General features: G+C 43.0%; 1 protein-coding gene and 1 long non-coding RNA gene across 2 annotated transcripts in view; one reads left to right on the top strand and one right to left on the bottom strand.

Annotated features, from left to right (window-relative positions):
- Positions 1-1,279: 1,279 nt before the first annotated feature.
- On the bottom strand, positions 1,280-15,330 carry LOC116875563. The gene is made up of 3 exons (XR_004384225.1): positions 15,280-15,330; positions 11,373-11,534; positions 1,280-1,711 (listed from the first exon to the last, which is right to left on the bottom strand). It is a non-coding gene; the product is annotated as an uncharacterized LOC116875563 (long non-coding RNA).
- The window catches only part of ABHD12B (abhydrolase domain containing 12B), a 67,492-nt gene continuing 60,422 nt past the window's right edge, over positions 10,150-17,219 (top strand). The window contains exon 1 of the mRNA XM_032871139.1: positions 10,150-10,241. The gene's annotated coding sequence lies outside the window, so the exon portion shown is untranslated. The remainder of the gene's footprint in view (positions 10,242-17,219) is intronic.

Here is a 17,219-nt window from a genome sequence, read left to right as displayed (position 1 = left end):
ATTCAGCCTTATCTCTGGGTCCTCTGAAGTATAAATAAGATAGAAAGAAACAAGATCAGCAGACAGAAAAATCAGGGTCTATTTATGTGTGTCTAGTCACAAGTCAAAATCAAGAACAGGAAGAACTGTGTGTGTGTATGTGTGTGTGTACGACAGATGAGAGAGAGAGAGAGAGAGAGAAAATAGGTAGGTACACTGGATAGCTTCTGTTTGTCCTTCTGGATGCCCTCTCTGCCCTTCTTCATCTGCCCTATGTCCTTAGAGGCCAGCTTAGATGTGCTGTGTGATGGGGCTGTTTTGCACCTGGCTTCCCATTAGGTTCAGCTGATGGGATCACTGGTAAAAGACAGAAGGAATGAAGAAGCATGAGATCGGGGTATTTGGCCAGCTTGCTCCGTGTAGGGTCCCTTAGGCTGGCGGCATCCCTTAAAATCACAACTTCTGTCCCACAGCCCTCTCCATGCAACTCCATCACCAGTTCTCCACTTTCCAGTGGAGCCTAGGGTTGGTAATGGCACCCCCTGTTATAAGTTTCCAGGCAGGCACTCTCCTTGTTTCTCTCCCACTCCACCCCTTCATAACCTGTCCTTTGATTAACTACTCTCCAAATAACTAATTTGAGTGTATCTACTATTTCCTTCTAAATTTTGATTGATAAAGTAGGTATGCATACATTTCTTGCCCCAGAAACATGGCCCTTCTCTATGTCAGCATGAAATGCCTTGAATTTTCCCATTGCACAGAATTTTAAGCCATTTCCCCAGAAGCAGACCCTGAGATGAGGATTTGGGTGCAAGAATGTTGTTAAAGAAATGTTCATTAGTTCTGTAAGGGAGTTCAGGGGAGGAGAAGGATGGGGAGGGAGGAGCAAGACAGGGAAAGTAGAAGAGAAGGAACCAGCCCAGGGCACACACTTTGAGGCAAAGTCCCAATCTCAGCTAAATCTTGAATGGAGCTCTGGAATCAGGGGAGCTGGGCTTTCAGTCTCCTGGAAGGAAAAAGGGAGTCAGGGACCCAAGAGTGTCCAGGCAGAGCACCATCAACTTATACTTCATGTATATTCCCTGTAATCTGAAATTAGGGAGAGAAAGAAAGAAAGTTAATTAGGGAGGGAAGACATGCTTATTATTAATTGGCTTAATAATGAAGTTATTGGTAGAGAGGAATAAGAACTACCTCCAGATACTAAAAAAAAACTTACAGCAGATGCTAATGAAAGCAGATGCTTTGAAAAACACTACATGTAATCAACTAGGATTTACTTTCAATGGGCTCAGTAAATACACTTTGATATTCGTAAAAATTAAGTCAGGGCTCAGTCTTCTTAAAAAGCAGAGGCATCTTTGTGGGAATCTTAATTACCAGCTGCAGGTAGTAAGTCTGTGGTGTATGCATGTGCTTGAGGGGGGGGGGGGCGGTGTATCAACACTTGCCATCTCCCTCTGAAGCTTCTAACGCTTGGAAATTTGTCATAGAAGCTTTTCTCATCTGCAGTTCAAACACTTTTTTCAGCAGGAATTTAGCTGAAGTTGAAATCACCATCTGGCATCTCATATTGAACCAGGTCTTTTGTGTGCCAAGAACTTCTTCTTTTGGCAATGATGTTGACTGTGATCTTTCGAAAATGTTTCTTGGGTTGGCAGTCTTGACTGAGCAGAGCAAGCAGCCTGTCTTGGAATTTAGGAAGAGATATGCTGAGCAAATTGTTGCCCTGGAGGAAAGTACAAGGTGAAAAGTTGAACCTTAGGTTTTGAAACCCCAGAAGCCCTATCTTTTATTAGTGAGCTAAAACCAGCAAGGGGGGGAAAAATCTCAGCAATATGATTAGTAGCAGCAAAATGTTGTAAAAGACCTACAAAATGAGTATTTAGTTCAGACCAATAAATGCTATTTAAGCACTTTCTGGGTGTGAAGTAATATCTTCCCTGCCGTAGGGACATAAGGACGACTAAGAAGGGGGTCTTCCCTCCCAAGTAACTCACTGTCCCGGGCTGGAGGTGTAGAGGTGGAAACAAGGCAGACTATGCAGAGGAGCATAGCTGACACTATCTGACTCCTCCCAAATGCCTGGGGATCCCTTTTTACCATTCCCATTTTCCTCCATTCAGCTCTGACATACTTTTGCTTCCAATGGCTTGCACCTTTGATGCCTTGAGTGGCTGTCCTTGAGTACTGCGAACATATTCAGGGAGCAGGAAGTGCTTGAGAGTTGAGTTCCTTGCTAGTGACTGCTTGGTTTGGGGGCAGGAAGGCCCAGCCCCCTTGCCATAGAGCAGGACATAAATTAATATCCGGGCTTTCTCTACTGAATGAGGCTGAGCCACTCCCTCTGCGACATTTATCTAAAGTCACCCTTGCTCAATCCCTTTCTCTTGCCTGTCTCCTTTTCTCCTGCACTCGCCAATCTCTTCTGAGAGTATTTCCTTAAGGAAACGTTTTCCTGGGTGGGGCACCTGGGTGGCTCAGTTGGTTAAGCACCTGCCTTGGGCTCAAGTCACGATCCCAGGGTCCTGGGTTGGAGCCCTGAATCAGGTTCCCTGTTCACTGGGGAGCCACATCTCCCTCTGCCTGCTGCTCCCCCTGCTTGTGCTCTCTGTCAAATAAATAAAATCGTAGAAAAGAAGGAAGGAAGGAAGAAAGAAAAGAAAAGAAAAGACTTTCTTACAAATCCTCTCCTCAGGGTCTGCATCCAGGAACCTGACCTAAGATAGGGGCAGAATAAGATTAGAAACAAAAGGATATGAGAGCAGAGAATGACTGACTAACTCTGCCTGGATACCAAGGAGGGTATTTGAACTAGGCCTGGAAGGGTAATTTGGATTTTGCCAGGTAGATAGAACTGAGGAGTATCACATAAATCTGAGGAGTACACATATATGTGCAGGTAATGATGGGAAACGGGACTGCTAAGGCAGGCTGGGAGTAATTGAAGATGAGTCTTGAAATTTTTTTTTTAAGATTTTTTTTTCAAGATTTTATTTATTTATTTGACAGAAGAGAGAGATAGCACAAGCAAGGGAAGTGGAAGGCAGAGGGAGAAGCAGGTTCCCAGCGCAGGGAGCCCAGCGCAGGGCTCAATCCCAGGACTCTGGGATCACAACCTGAGCCAAAGGCAGATGCTTAACTGACGGAGCCACCCAGATGCCCCAAGTCTTGAATGTTATTAAAGAGTTTGTACTTTTTAAAAATTGGCAATAGTGAACCATTGTAGGTTTCTGAGCAGGAAAGAAACATGATGTATCTCTTTGTTAGAAAATAACTGAATGGAAATATAAAAGATGGGTTGGGGGAATAAGAGATACACAGTGGAAGCTAGTTGTTGGGGGTGGGGGGTTGCTGCAATATTCTGGGTGAGGCTGATGAGGAACTGACTTAGGGTGTGGAGTGAAAAGGAAAGTATGGGTCTAGATAGAGGTTGAATGAAAGGACTTATCAACTAACTGGATGTAAGTGGGAAAACAAGAGCCATCAAAAGTGGCTAAATGTTGCTTTGGATCACAGAGTGAATGATGGTGCCATCAACCAAGGGACAGAACCTAGGAGAGAAAGACAGATGGCAGAGGGAAATCAGTGAGTTCATTGATATATTGAAATTGGATGAGACATCTGAAAAAAATCCCTAATAGCTCAAAGAAATTTGAATGAAATCTGAAAATCATCTGAGAATAAAGAACAAAGGGAAAAAAATGGAATATTGGGGGAAGTTGGGATATTCGGGGACTCATGAAGCTCTAGTTCAAGGTTAGATCATAGACACACTTTTTAAAATTAGCTCTCTGGATAAGAATCAGAACAACAGAGTCAACAGTAGAAACTTGGATACCCTTTATGAATAAGAACAGTTAAAATTCACTTGTGACAACAGTGCAATGATTCAGTTTCATCAGGATTTTACTTTGTTGATTGAAACTAGAGTGGGGGTCTATGTGGTCTAAAATTAGGTCTAATGTATTAAATCTGTATGACTGGAACATTCTATGGAAGCAGCCCCCAATGATGCTGGTTTTAAAATAAAGAAGAAACGTGGTGTTTTTAGTGGTCCCAACCTATTATTTATCTCCTGAAATGTGCTGCTGCTAAAAGGGACTGCTAGAGTAATATTTCCATCTACTGACAGTGGCCATTTCTTTAATTATTGCTGTTCATTTGTCTATGGCCTTGCATTGATTAAAAAAAAAAATCAATATGTCCATGCATGGTATTGACATTTCAAGCTGCACACAGTTAGAAGAAAAAGCACAAGTCCAAATTCCTAAAAAATGTTTCCATTTGAGAGAAAAAAATCTACTTTAAATAAGACACTTTGTTTCAAAAGCCAAATAAATTATAGACCTGCAGAGAGGCCTCCCTACTCTGTAACAATGTTGCATTTAAACTCTTCTCTTTGAGAACCCTTGATACTTAGAGAAACTAATACTTCCTTCTACCTTAGGTAAGATACAGATTTTAGACACCAAATTATCCATAGAAATAAACAGGAAAATGTAGAAAATCTAAGGAGCAAGAGAAAGACATTAACTGTGTTTATTCATTTGTTCCCTCTTCCTCCCTCCTTCCCTTTTTTCCTTCCCCCACGGTCCCTCCCATCCTCCCTCCCCCACTCCCAGGAACACATGAGGACCCACCGTGTGCCAGGAAGTATACTAGGAGATAGAGACTCCATACTGAGCAAGAGAAACATACATGCTCTCCACCCTCAGAGAATTTAAGTCTATCATACTTAATTTCAAATTCTACATGTAAATAAAAGACAATGTCACTTGTCCTTCACTCCTGTTCTCTGACACCTTCATATTGTGTATTAAAACATATTGGGTTCATCCATTTTGGGGGCAAACGTGCCACACATAACCCAAGTAGGCTACCTTCATTTGAAATTCAACTCTATCAGTTAATAGTTGTATACATTTGGTCAAATGACTTAACCTTTTTACCCTACAACTCTTTATGTATTAAGCATAGATAATAGCATATGACTCATGGGACAGTTGTATTACAAGAATCAATTCATTTAGAATTTAGAATGGGTTCTGGTACACAGTGGGCAATCAAATGATGTACCCTTTATTCTTTTTAGCATGCACAACAATAAACAAATGGAACAGGCCACATCTTTCAAAGAGCTTATCGTCTTGCAGTTGGAGACAGGTACACAGATAAAGGCAATGAAGTGTGTGGGTGAATGATGAAGAAAGAACATTTAAGCTGTAGTCCAGGGTAGCCACAAAGAAGGGAGTGGTGAATTCTTTTGGTCAACTCTTTTGAGATGGATGTAATATCAATCCAAAGTAGTTTCTTATTTCCCTGTCCCTTAGGTAAATGATCCTTCTCTGTTAGATGCCTGTTTTGCTTGCTTTATTTGCCCATAGTTATTTAACTGTGAATAATTATTATGTAAGCACTAATGTTGGCTTTTCATAAAGGAATTGTCCTTCTTTACTTACACCCTGAATAAAGGAGCTTACCATAATTGGTAAAACTGGGTTACGTTTTCCTGATTTCTTATGTTCAGTGGCATATTCCTTATAGAAATCAGAGTTGTTTGTGCAAAGGGAAAATAGGCCTTTTCTTATCCCAAGAAGTGGTCTTTCCTTTTGCTCATGATGGGATGAGTCATGGTCTTGTGATTTAATTCTGACTGACAGGACCCAAGGTAAGCTGGGGTTTCTGGGAAAGATTTTCTCAATGCTATACAACTAGTGGAAGGAAACACTTCCATTCTTCACTGGATTTAACTTTTCTGCATGTGGTGGCTGGCACTGCTGCAGCCATTTTGTGACCCTGAAGAGATATATTGCTGATTTCCTAAGGATGGGAAAGTAGAAAGATGGCAATAAAGTGGGTCCCTAAAAACATCTTTGAGCTACTGGATTTATCAATTTGAGCCTTGACCTACCTCCAAACTTCTTGTTGTGTAAGAAAATAACCCCTTAATTGTTTAAGCTGTAACTTTTAGAGGGGTTTTTCTGTTAACTTTCAGTTAACTCCTTGTGGTAATTTGTCCCCAAGTATTTGGGGAACTTCCTGTAGAAAAATTATACAAGTTCTCCCTTTTAAGCCCAGGCATGGCCATATGACCAGCTTTGGCAAAAGAAATCTGAGCAATATGATGGATCATATCCAGGTGGAAGCTTCAAGAGCCAACGTGTGGTTTGTCATGCTCCTTCTCCCCCTGCCCCTATGATCAAGTAAGCCCATTGAGATGGGGCCTCTGCCAGTCTGGTTCCTCAGTAAGTAAAACCTACTTGTCCCTTCCATGGGGGACTTGTAGCATGAACACGAAGTAAACTTTATCATCCTAAGCTGCTGAAATGCATTGTGACCACAGATAAATCTGGTTTACTTTGACTGCCAACATCCCCATAACTCCAGTGAAACAGGGAAGGGAAGGCAAGAACTTGAGATGCAGAAGCTCAGCTCTGAGTTACTGCAGAAGACAGCCTGCCCCTGTCCACTCCACACACTTCCTGCTCAGTGAGATGAACCTCGGAATGGTAGGTAACTTAATCTGAAGAATGCTTTAAAAATGTCTTCACATCAATGCATTATTCAAAGTAAATTAATCACAACTTCTTAAGTGTCTCTCTAGTATCTCTGAGCTCACCTCATCACTTTGCCCCACCGAGCTTTTCTCTAATGACCCCACTGTTCTCTCCCCTAACCACATCCACCTGCTGCACACCTTCCTAGGAGGCTGGGTAACGACTCCATAATCATAGTGCTGAATTTCTATTGCACAAATAAGAGAGGAGGGTGACGCCTCGGTGGGTGGGACAAGAGAATGATGAGGGTGAGAGCTAACACTTACAAAGCACTTGTTCTTTGCCAAGGGCACATTCTAAGCACTCTGTGAACAGTAGCTCCCTTACTCCCCACCTCCTGAGGCAAGTATTATCGTGTGTTCTTCATGTATGAACAAACAGAGGTACAGAGAGAGAGGTTAAGTGTCTCATCCAAAGTCAGGCCACTAAAATGTGGTGACACTCAGATTCAATTTTAGGCAATCTGGTTCCAGAGCTGTATTTTTTTTTTTTTTAAGATTTCATTCATTCATTCACGCATTCATTCATTCATTCATTCAGTGAGCAAGCAGAGGGTGAATGACAAGCTGACACCCTGCGGAGCACAGAGGCTGACACAGGCCTAGACCCCATGACCCTGAGATCATGACCTAAACCCAAACCAAGAGTCCAATGCTCAGCTGACTGAGCCACTCAGGAGCCCCTAGAGTCATGTTCTATGATGCTTACCTAAGTTTTTGGGGAGGCAGTTCTTGGAGAAGCAAGAGGTTAAGAGCCCAGTGGAGCTTCACCTGACTGAAAACCTAGCTGGGTATTGTTTCTTGATATGCAAACTTGTCTACATCCCAGTTTTCCCAACTGTGAAATGTCACTTCGTAGGTTTCTGTCCTCTGTGAAATGACTGAGGCTTGTGAAGACCCCAGCATTGAGGGGGATCGTGATAATGTTACTGGGGCTGCTGCAGCTTCTAGGACAACCCCCAGAGTGGGGAGAACTCTTGGGGATGTGAGAAGTCATGCACAAATATGAAATGACTGTGTGAGAATTTCTCTAGGAGTCTGTAGGAGGGTATGAATGGTAAGGGGACAGGAGCTAGGAACAGCTGTCTGGAGAGTCATTTCTGGGATATGCAGACAGAAAAGCAGCTGAAATGCACTTGGTACATTCAAAGGAAAGCTGGATAAGCCAGTTGGACCAACTGTGATTTAAGAGGGTTGGGGGCAGGGAGCACCTGAGTGACTCAGTGGGTTAAGCCTCTGCCTTCAGCTCAGGTCATGATCTCAGGGTCCTGGGATAGAGCCCTGCATTGGGCTCTCTGCTCAGCAGGGAGCCTGCTTCCCCCCCCACCCCAACTTTCTGCCTGCTTGTGATCTCTGTCTAATAAATAAATAAAATCTTAAAAAAAAGGGGGGCTTGGGGGGACATTTTCCTGAGGCCCAAAGGCCTACTTATATGCATATATACACATATGAGTAGGGAGGTGAGGCACAAGGAGCTTGGACCTAAAATTGTTTCAGAAAAGCTTTGGAAATGTAGCTCAAGAGAGAGAACTTAGCTTGGGAAAATGCAGTTAACTACCAGCAAGTCCTTTAGGTTGTATCTCTAAAATATGTTTTGAATTTGAACACTTCTCATCATCCCCACTAAGGCCACTGCCAGCAGCCCACTTGGGGTCACCATCGTGGCTCTCCTAGTGTCCCACATCCGTCCAGCTGGTCTCCCTGTTTCCATTCTTGCCCCGTCCCATCCATTTGCCTTGCAGGAGACAGACTTTAAAAGAATGCAGTCAGTTCCTATGGCTTCTTCTCACTCTTAGAATAAACTCCAAATCTTTACTACAAAAGTTGGCTCTAACACCTGGATCTTATCTCTCACTACTCTCCCCGCCAAGCCCAGCCACACCGGCCACACTTCTGTTGCATGAACACACCACACACCGAGCTCCTCCCTGCACTCACTGTTCCCTTTGCCTCCCCCTCCCCCAACCCCAGGGCTCCCAGCTCTTTGCATTGCTGACTCCTTCCCCTCCAGTGATCTAAACAGCACTGCCTCCAATTTCCCAACCACCCTGCTCCCTGCCCCTCACCCCCTCTCAGCACCCTCTATACCATTAGCAGATTTCCTTTCCTTTACAGTACTCATCACTATCTGAAATGGTCTTATTCATTCATTTGCTTATTTATGGGGCTTTGCCCATACATTACCCGCCCCCCCCCCCCGCACCCCTTTAGCCTGACTGGGCCTTGTTCACTTTGCTCATAGCCAGCACCTAGATAAGTTCCCAGTGCACAGAGGTTCCAGAAACTGAGAAATGAGTAATTTACATTTAATTTCCATCAGTAATACCTTTCAAACAATTTACTTATATGTCCCAGTGGAAAAAAGGAGAAAAAAATTAATTTTATTTACATTTAATTGAATATTGATGTATTCTTTGGATGATGGCAAAGGAATAGTGATATTTGAACACAATTTTGTGAGGTTAATCTACTCTTAGAAAATCTGAAATTACATGCAGTTCAGAATAAATTAGTTTTACATAGAAAATTAAAAACCCAGGAGCCATGATTGATAGGTTCCTACATTTAAATATTACAGAAATATAAAATTTGAATGCTATGAAAATGTAAAATATAAGCTACAGCATGTCCATAATAAAGAGTTTATAGTTAGTAAAAGGGCAAACAATACAATGTCAAAATCTACCTCACCATATTCTCTTTACTGGTTTCTTTGAGTAATATAATGGTACTGAGTGTTTATTTGAAGCCCATTGAAATACTAACATTTTAACCGGGTGTTGATTGCATTTGCCCGTTTGCCTTATTTCTGGATTAGATTCAACATTTTTATATTTAAAGATTCTTAATGGAGAGCTCTCTGGGATATAATCATCTTCAATCCACATATGACTAAATTTGGTCATATTTGCTGATTGTGTATAGAACCCTTTCTGAGAAGTAAATATTAATGCTGACTGGTTTTGAAAAAAAGAACCCTTGGGGCACCTCTTCTTTCCATTTTTAGACACCTCTGTTAGCTGCTTTAGCACTTGGGTAGAAGTGTTTTTAAAGGAGCCTGTGAAGATTTGGAAAAGATTTTATTTTTAATATCCCAGATTGCATTCTCTGCATTTGGTTGGTTTTGTTACATGTGCTCCATCTGTCTTGGAGATATGGAAAACTCAGTAGGGGAAAAATGGAAAGGGCAAAATTGTTTCCCTAGCTCCATAAAATCTCTAAAAATTACTTCACATGCAAGATTTGGCACATGGATTCCTTCACTTCTAACGTCTACATTACCCAGGTGCCTGTCGATCTTTCCTCCAGAGCAGGGAGAGGAGAAATTGCCTAGTTACTCCCTGGTTAGAAAATGTGCAGGGTTGAAAGCCTTTTTGCAAAATCTCCACTTTGAAAGACTTCTGTGAGACTTATCATTTCAGGTGAATTTAATGAACATAGAGATTGGTTCTGTTATTATGAATACCCTTAAAGTAAAATCAATTTCCTGGCTGGCTACGGCTGATCTGGGATTTCTGATACCCAGAAACCTCTTTAAGGTTTCAGGCTAAGTACTGAACGAAAAAAGTCTGCAAAACCAAACAAAACATTTCTTTGCCTATCCCCAGCTGCACCTGACATTGAAACAAGTTGAAATCTTACTCCTCACTGGACATTACATCCAATTTCAAGCTTCTATTATCTATGTTAAAAGCTCCTGGTGAATATCTGGTAAAGTTCTTTGTTTCTCTGAAAATCAGCTGGGTGTATTGGTAATTGGAGCACTTCATGGACAGGATGTCTGGAAGATATAAGTGCTTTTATCCATCCTCCCATTGTTTAGCATCATATTTATGCATTGACTGAGGGGCTTGTCACCTTGGAATATGAACTTCTGGAGACCACAAGTCTTTTATGATGTGTGTAACACCAAATAAAATATGGGTTCTTCAGTATCATCTTAAAAGGGATTTAATCTGGAGCTGTGAAGGAACATTTCTTTCTTGTGTGTTTATCTGCAAGTGAACAGAATTAATCCTTCAATAAACAAAACCGCCCCGACTTTATAAGCCTACTGAATTGAGATGATGCTAGGAGCCTGGTTTGTTAATTTGGGGAGGGTCATTATTTTATAATTATTACAGATAAAGTATTGTCAGTCAAAAGTGGATGCCTGGGTGGCTCAGCGGATTAAAGCCTCTGCTTTTGGCTCAGGTCATGATCCTGGGGTCCTGAGATCGAGCCCCACATCGGGCTCTCTGCTCAGCGGGAGCCTGTTTCCTCCAATCTCTCTCTCTGTCTGCCTCTCTGCCTACTTGTGATCTGTGTCAAATAAATAAATAAAATCTTTTTTTTTTTTTTTAAAGTGGAGTGTTGGAGAAGGTGATATTTAAGGCTGGCTTTACAGTTTACAAATCATGGTTCAAGCCGATGAACTTATACATCCGTGCCTAACCCACATCCTATCAAATTTTCTCCTATCCTATGACTCATCTGAGAGCTGTGCTCACCTGTCATCAATATCTCCTATCCTGTTACAAGACCTTGTCATCACCTAGAACTGTTTCACCTCTGACATCTTGAACTTGGAAATTCCACCCTGACCTCAGCCCTATACCTTCCTCCCCTACACCGCCATTCCTCCCATCTTTAGTCTTTTTTAAAAATTATTTATTTTAGAGAAAGTGAGAAGGGAGAGGGGCAAAGTGAGAGAGAGAGAGAGAATCCTGTAGCAGATTCCCCACTGAGAAAGGAGCCTGATATGGGACTCCATTCCAGGATCCTGAGATCATGACCTGAGCCAAAACCAACAGTTAGATGCTTAACAGGCAACCCCCATCTTCAGTCTTACCAAGGCATCTGGCCTTTGGTCTCCCCAGCTAACGGCCTTCAGCCCTCTTGGTTTTCAGGATATTGTCATCATCAGATACAATCTCTTTCCTCCTTTGACTTAATGGCACAGCCAGTCATCAAAGCCTCAATTTTGGATCCATTTATCCATTTTCTTTGGGCCCTGAATATCAATGGAGAAAATCACATAATACATACTCACGCCATCAGGAGTTAGTACAAATTTTGAATTTCAAACCTCAACTGGGCACTCAAGATCATCTGAGTTTCAAGATGATCTGATCACCCCTGTTGGTTCCCTGTATAACCAACCTGATCTGAGAGACATGGGACAGGAGAACATGAATCACAGACACTTAGAACAGAGCCATAGTGAATGTATTATGTATATTCAAAATACATAATAAATTTCATTTTCTCCTGGATTTCATTTCAGACAAAATCCCCCCCACCCCCTCCTTTTATTGATATGCACTTCCTCTAATTTTCACTTTCTTTTGCAGTTTTCCAAAGATATTACTTATTTATATTCTTCCAACTAGAGTACTTCAACTCAAAGAGTTTAGAAAAATGGGGCATCAGGGTGGCTCAGTCTGTTACATGCGCATCTGACTTCAGCTCAGGTCATGATCCTGGGGTCCTGGGAATGAGCCCCACGTCAGGCTGCCAGCTCAGAGGAGAGTCTGCTTCTCCCTCTCCCTCTGTCCTGCCCCTCCCCCACCATGTTCTCTCTGTCTCAAATAAATACATAAAATCTTAAAAAAAGGCTTAGGAGAATACTAAAGAATTTATTATAAAATAAATAAATAAAATATTTATTATATGCCTACTGTGGGCCAAGCATCATTCCAAGTGCAGGGAGACAGCAGTGAGCAAAATAAACAGTTCTGCTTGCAGAGAGTTTATATTTTAGTAGCAAGGGACAGAAAATAGGCAAATAAGTAAAATATATGCTGTCAGAAAGTTATAGATGGGACTGCAGTGTCCTAAGGGGCCATGGAGGTTGTGAGCTATGCTGTGGAGAGGCTGCTTCCTGTCCTAGGTACAAGTATGAGCCAGACTGCCTGGGTTCAAATCCCAGGTCTGGCACTTACTATATGTGTGACTCCAGGCACGTTGCCTAATGTCTCTATGACTCAGTTTCCCTATCTGTAAAATGAAGATTTTTCATAGTACCAACATCACAGCAACATTAAGAGGATTCAATGACTTAATACACAAGTAACATTTCCCCCAGTAAGCTGTCTCATCATGGCTCCCACCCTCCCCTTCACAGCCTGTGCCCCCCAGGCAGAGATCAAATCACCTGGAAGGGAAAGCTCCTTGTTTGGCACAGTCACTCACTTCCAGGCCCTGAGAGAGGTCCTAATGAGGTGTTCCTGTGGCGTTTTTGTCAAGTTTGCAAACGTAAGATACACACACACACACACACACACACGTCAAGTTTGCAAATGTAAGATACACACACACACATATGTCAAGTTTGCAAATGTAAGATATATACATACACACACACACACACACACACACATATATATATATAAATAAAAGTAAGATAATTTAATCCCACTGGTTAAGATGTCTCTACGTTAGGTAGCATTAGGTGGCTGTGGGCATTTGGGGATTCAGCTAATGGAGTTGAGTTGTAGACACATTTAGTTGGAGTTTAGCGAGGGAACATCTACGTGTTTGGGCCACTTTCGTATCAATGTCGGTTACTGCCGGCCACCCCGGGGTAGAGGCAGCTCCCAGGCCTCCTCCCATGGAGGTAGAGGTAGACATGGTAAAGGGAATGTGTCTTACACAGGCCGACAGCAGGTGCATAGTGTTGAGGAGAAAATGATTTGAAATGAGCAGAGCCAGAAATCGGTCTTCTGAAAAGTTGGTAAGTTCGTATAATTCTCTGATGTATAAAATTATAAGTAAAGGATTTGGTTCTCAGGGCATAGTCAAAACAAGAATTCTTCCTTATTGGGAACATGCCAGATAATGCAATGTTAATAATTATTAATGCATTCTGATGTACTGAACGTTTGTGCCCACCCCTCCCCCCATGTAGGCATTGACACTCTAAAACCCAATGGGATGGTATTTGGATACGGGGCCTTCAGGAGGTAATTTGGTTTAGATGAGGTCATGAGGTCATGAGGATGGGGTCCTTATGATGGAGTTAGTGGCCTTATAAGAAGAGAGCAGAGAGCTTGTTTTTCTCCTTGTCCTGTGAGCACAGAGCGAGAAGACAGCCTCTATAAGCCAGGAAGCAGGCTCTCACCAGAACCTGCCCCAGCTGGCACCCGATCTCAGACTTCTTAGCTTCTGGAGCTGGAAGAAGTAAATGTCTGTTATTTAAGCCACATTGTTTAGGGTATTTTATTATAATGGCCTAAGCTAAGACACACATTGTACCTTTTTTAATGGGAATCACGTTTGAGCAAACTATAATTCCTGCATTTGCAGACCAGAAGCCCATGGCAGTTCTACAAACACCAAGTGGTCTGTGTTGGGGTTTCGAGCTTTATGCATCTCACCCATCAATATTAAAAAATCAATTTCTTGGAGTGCCTGGGTGGCTCGTGGGTTAAGCCTCTGCCTTTGGCTCAGGTCATGGTTTTAGGGTCCTGGGATTGAGCCTGCTTCCCCCTCTCTCTCTGCCTGCCTCTCTGCTTACTTGTGATCTCTCTGTTAAATAAAGAAATAAAATCTTTTTAAAAATTTTAAAAATAAAAAGTAAATTTCCACCAAGCACATGAGAAGTATTGCATTCTTATTCTATGATTTCTTTAGAAAATATTATAAAATTTTCTCCATTTTAGAGATGATCAGAATCTATGGCCATAGATGTAGGGGCAAATAAAGTATTGGAGAGGCATGCCAGTCAATGAATAGAAATCATATTATTTTCTGAATTGTATAGTTTGTGGTGTAATTTGTGTGACTCCTTTTCTCATTCTAAATAATATCCATTTTGTCCCTAATTTTGATTTTGTAAATTGTGTGTTTTTTCTTTTTTTTTTTTTTAAGATTTTATCCATTTATTTATTTATTTGACAGAGATCACAAGCAGGCAGAGAGGCAGGCAGAGAGAGAGGAAGGGAAGCAGGCTCCCTACCAAGCAAAGAGCCCGATGCGGGGCTCGATCCCAGGATCCTGGGATAATGACCTGAGCCGAAAGCAGAGGCTTTAACCCACTGAGCCACCCAGGCACTCCAATTGTGTGTTTTTTCTTAAACAGGACTTCCTCCCAAACTGCGTGCGTTTCAGGCCCATGAGCCCTGGACCCACCTCTCCCAGGAGGAAACCAGAATGAGGGGATGCATTTTCTCTCCTTTCTCACTTCGTCCAGACTGAGCTGTGTGTTCTTTTATACTTAACATCTTCCGTCCTGCAAGAGGAACAGATGGCTCCACTTGTTCCCTCCACGTGTGCCCTGCTGGGCTCCGGCCTCTCACCCGACTAACTCAGCTTGTCCAGCAGCTCTTTCTTCCTGCTGATGTCCCCACCTTTGGATGGCTATTCACTGGCTTTTCCCTGTCACACCACAAGCATGCTCATGCTCTGCCCACCCACTCCCTGCCTTCCTCTGTTTTAGAAGCTTCCTGACTCTTGTCCTCTCTCCATTAAATGGTTTGAAAGAGAAGCTCCTATATATGGCCTCTGCTTCCTCTTTCCTTACTTACTTACTGAGATCTGGTTCCTCACAGCTTTTGAGAACCACCCCCTAGGGTCGCCAGGGCCAGCCTCTGGCCTCTGATTGGTCCTCATCTCATGGGGCGTCTGTGCTGTCTCTGCCAATGTCTTCAACACAGTCCCCTGCATCCTTTCTGTACTGGCCCCATCCTCCTTGCCCTCTGACTGCTTGATCTCCGTTTGTCAACCCCCCTCCTTCCCAGGTTCCCTTAAGTACCTACCAGTGTCCCCCAGGCTCCAACCTCTTGTCTTCCCATCTCACAGGCTCTTCCTGGATATGTCTTTCGATTCCATGACAAGTCTCTGCTGTTGACTCTGCAACGAGATTTCCATTTCCATGGTTGCTCCTGAACTTTGGACCCACGTTTCCAGCTTTCCACTAGGAAGCTCCAACTGCTTCTTGTACCTGCCATTTTCACAAATGAAGATCCTGCTCCCCATCCTCCCCAAACCTCTTCCTCCCTCTGTGTACTCCATGGTGGAAGGTGCAGCCGTCAAGCACCCAGGTACTCTCTTAGGCTCCTTGTTTTCCTCCTTCCCCCTCACTCCTCACCACCAGCCATTAACAAGCATAATTTATCTTACCTTTCAGTAAGGTTTTTTTTTTTTTTTAAGATTTTATTGATTTATTTGACAGAAAGAGAGAGAGAGCACAAGCAAGGGGAGGGGCAGGAAGAGGGAGAGGGAGAAGCAGGCTCCCCAGTAAGCAGGGAGCCTGATGTGGGGCTCAATCCCAGGACCCTGGGATCAAGACATGAGCCAAAGGCAGATGCTTAACTAACTGAGCCACCCAGGTGTCCCTCGGTCAGGTGCTTGTAACTTTTTTTTTTTTTTTTTTGGAATCATTAAACCTGTTGGCAGCATGGTGAAGACTTAGGATAGCTTCAAGAATAATGCTTTTTAGGGGTGCCTGGGTGCCCCTAAATTGTAATAATGCACTAATATAGTATTAAATACTCAGATCCAATGTCAAGTCTAATTACCATCATTTTAAAGTAGTGATGAACACAAATGATACTCACAGATACTCCGTGAAATGTAATGTGAAAAATCTGTGATTTCTATGGGTGACAAAGCCATAAATATTGCTAAAGTTGCTATAGTAGTGTTTCTATATTAATCATCACAGAATAGGATACAATTTTAGTAAGAGAAAGGTAAAAATGAAAATAAATATAAACTATTTCTCCCCTACAAGTTTATAAACCCCTTGAATTCTTTCCAGGCTAAGAATGCCTGCTTTAAAATGATCTCTGGCACTTGTCTCCTCTTCTCCGTTCCTCCTGCCACTGACCTAATTAGGGTCCTTCTGTCCGCATGGAATCTCCACAGACCCCTGACTGGCTCCTCCCCCACCTTCCAAGCCTGATCTTATCATTGCTGTGTCCCCAGCATACCTGAGCAGAGACCCCCCCCCCATCCCATCCCCTAAACTGGGTGCTGAGTATCAGGCCTTGTCTCCTCAGTAGAGCTCAGAAATATCCACCTTCTCCACCTGGCTTGACCCTCCTCAGTCGTCCATTAGATGGCTCACAGCCACCTGGCTGCTGCCCTATTCGCCTCACCAATCCTTCCAGAAGCACAGATGTCTCTAAAACCTAGATCTGATAACAATACTCCATTGTTTCCAAGCCTCTCCCCATCTTCAGTATAAAATGTGGGCTCCTTGGCATCCTGTGGCTTCTGCCTACCTTTCCACCCAGTTCCTGCCACTCTGTTCTAGTCACCTCATACTTCTGGAGTTACCCAAACTGAAAGATAATTGGGGGTTAGAGCAAGGACTCTGGAGCCAGACGGCCTCAGTTCAAATTCTGACTGCCCTGCTCATGACGTGTGTGACCCTGAAGAATCACTCCATCCTCCATGCCTCACGGACCTTGGCTCTGACATGGAGCCATTAGAGCACTTGCCCCACTGTGTTGTGAGAACTAAATGTACGACCTACGCAGTGTTTAGAATGGGGGGAACAGGACATGTAGAGAAGCTCAATGACAGAAGGACCCCCTTTTTATTTCATGTTTCCCTCATGGGGAATGGCCTTTCCCATGTTTTCTGCTTGGCCAACTGGTCCTTTCAGACTTGCCTCAGGCATCTTCTCCTCCTGAGAACCTTCTGGGACCTGGGCTGGCAGGGCTGGCCGAGGCTCTGGGCTCTGTGGCCC

Source organism: Lontra canadensis, unplaced genomic scaffold (genome assembly GCF_010015895.1).
Source record: "Lontra canadensis isolate GAN:19392208 unplaced genomic scaffold, GSC_riverotter_1.0 scaffold42, whole genome shotgun sequence".
NCBI classification, from domain to species: Eukaryota; Metazoa; Chordata; class Mammalia; order Carnivora; family Mustelidae; genus Lontra; species Lontra canadensis.
Note: the sequence above shows the minus strand (reverse complement) of the source record. Positions and strands in the feature narration are given on the sequence as shown.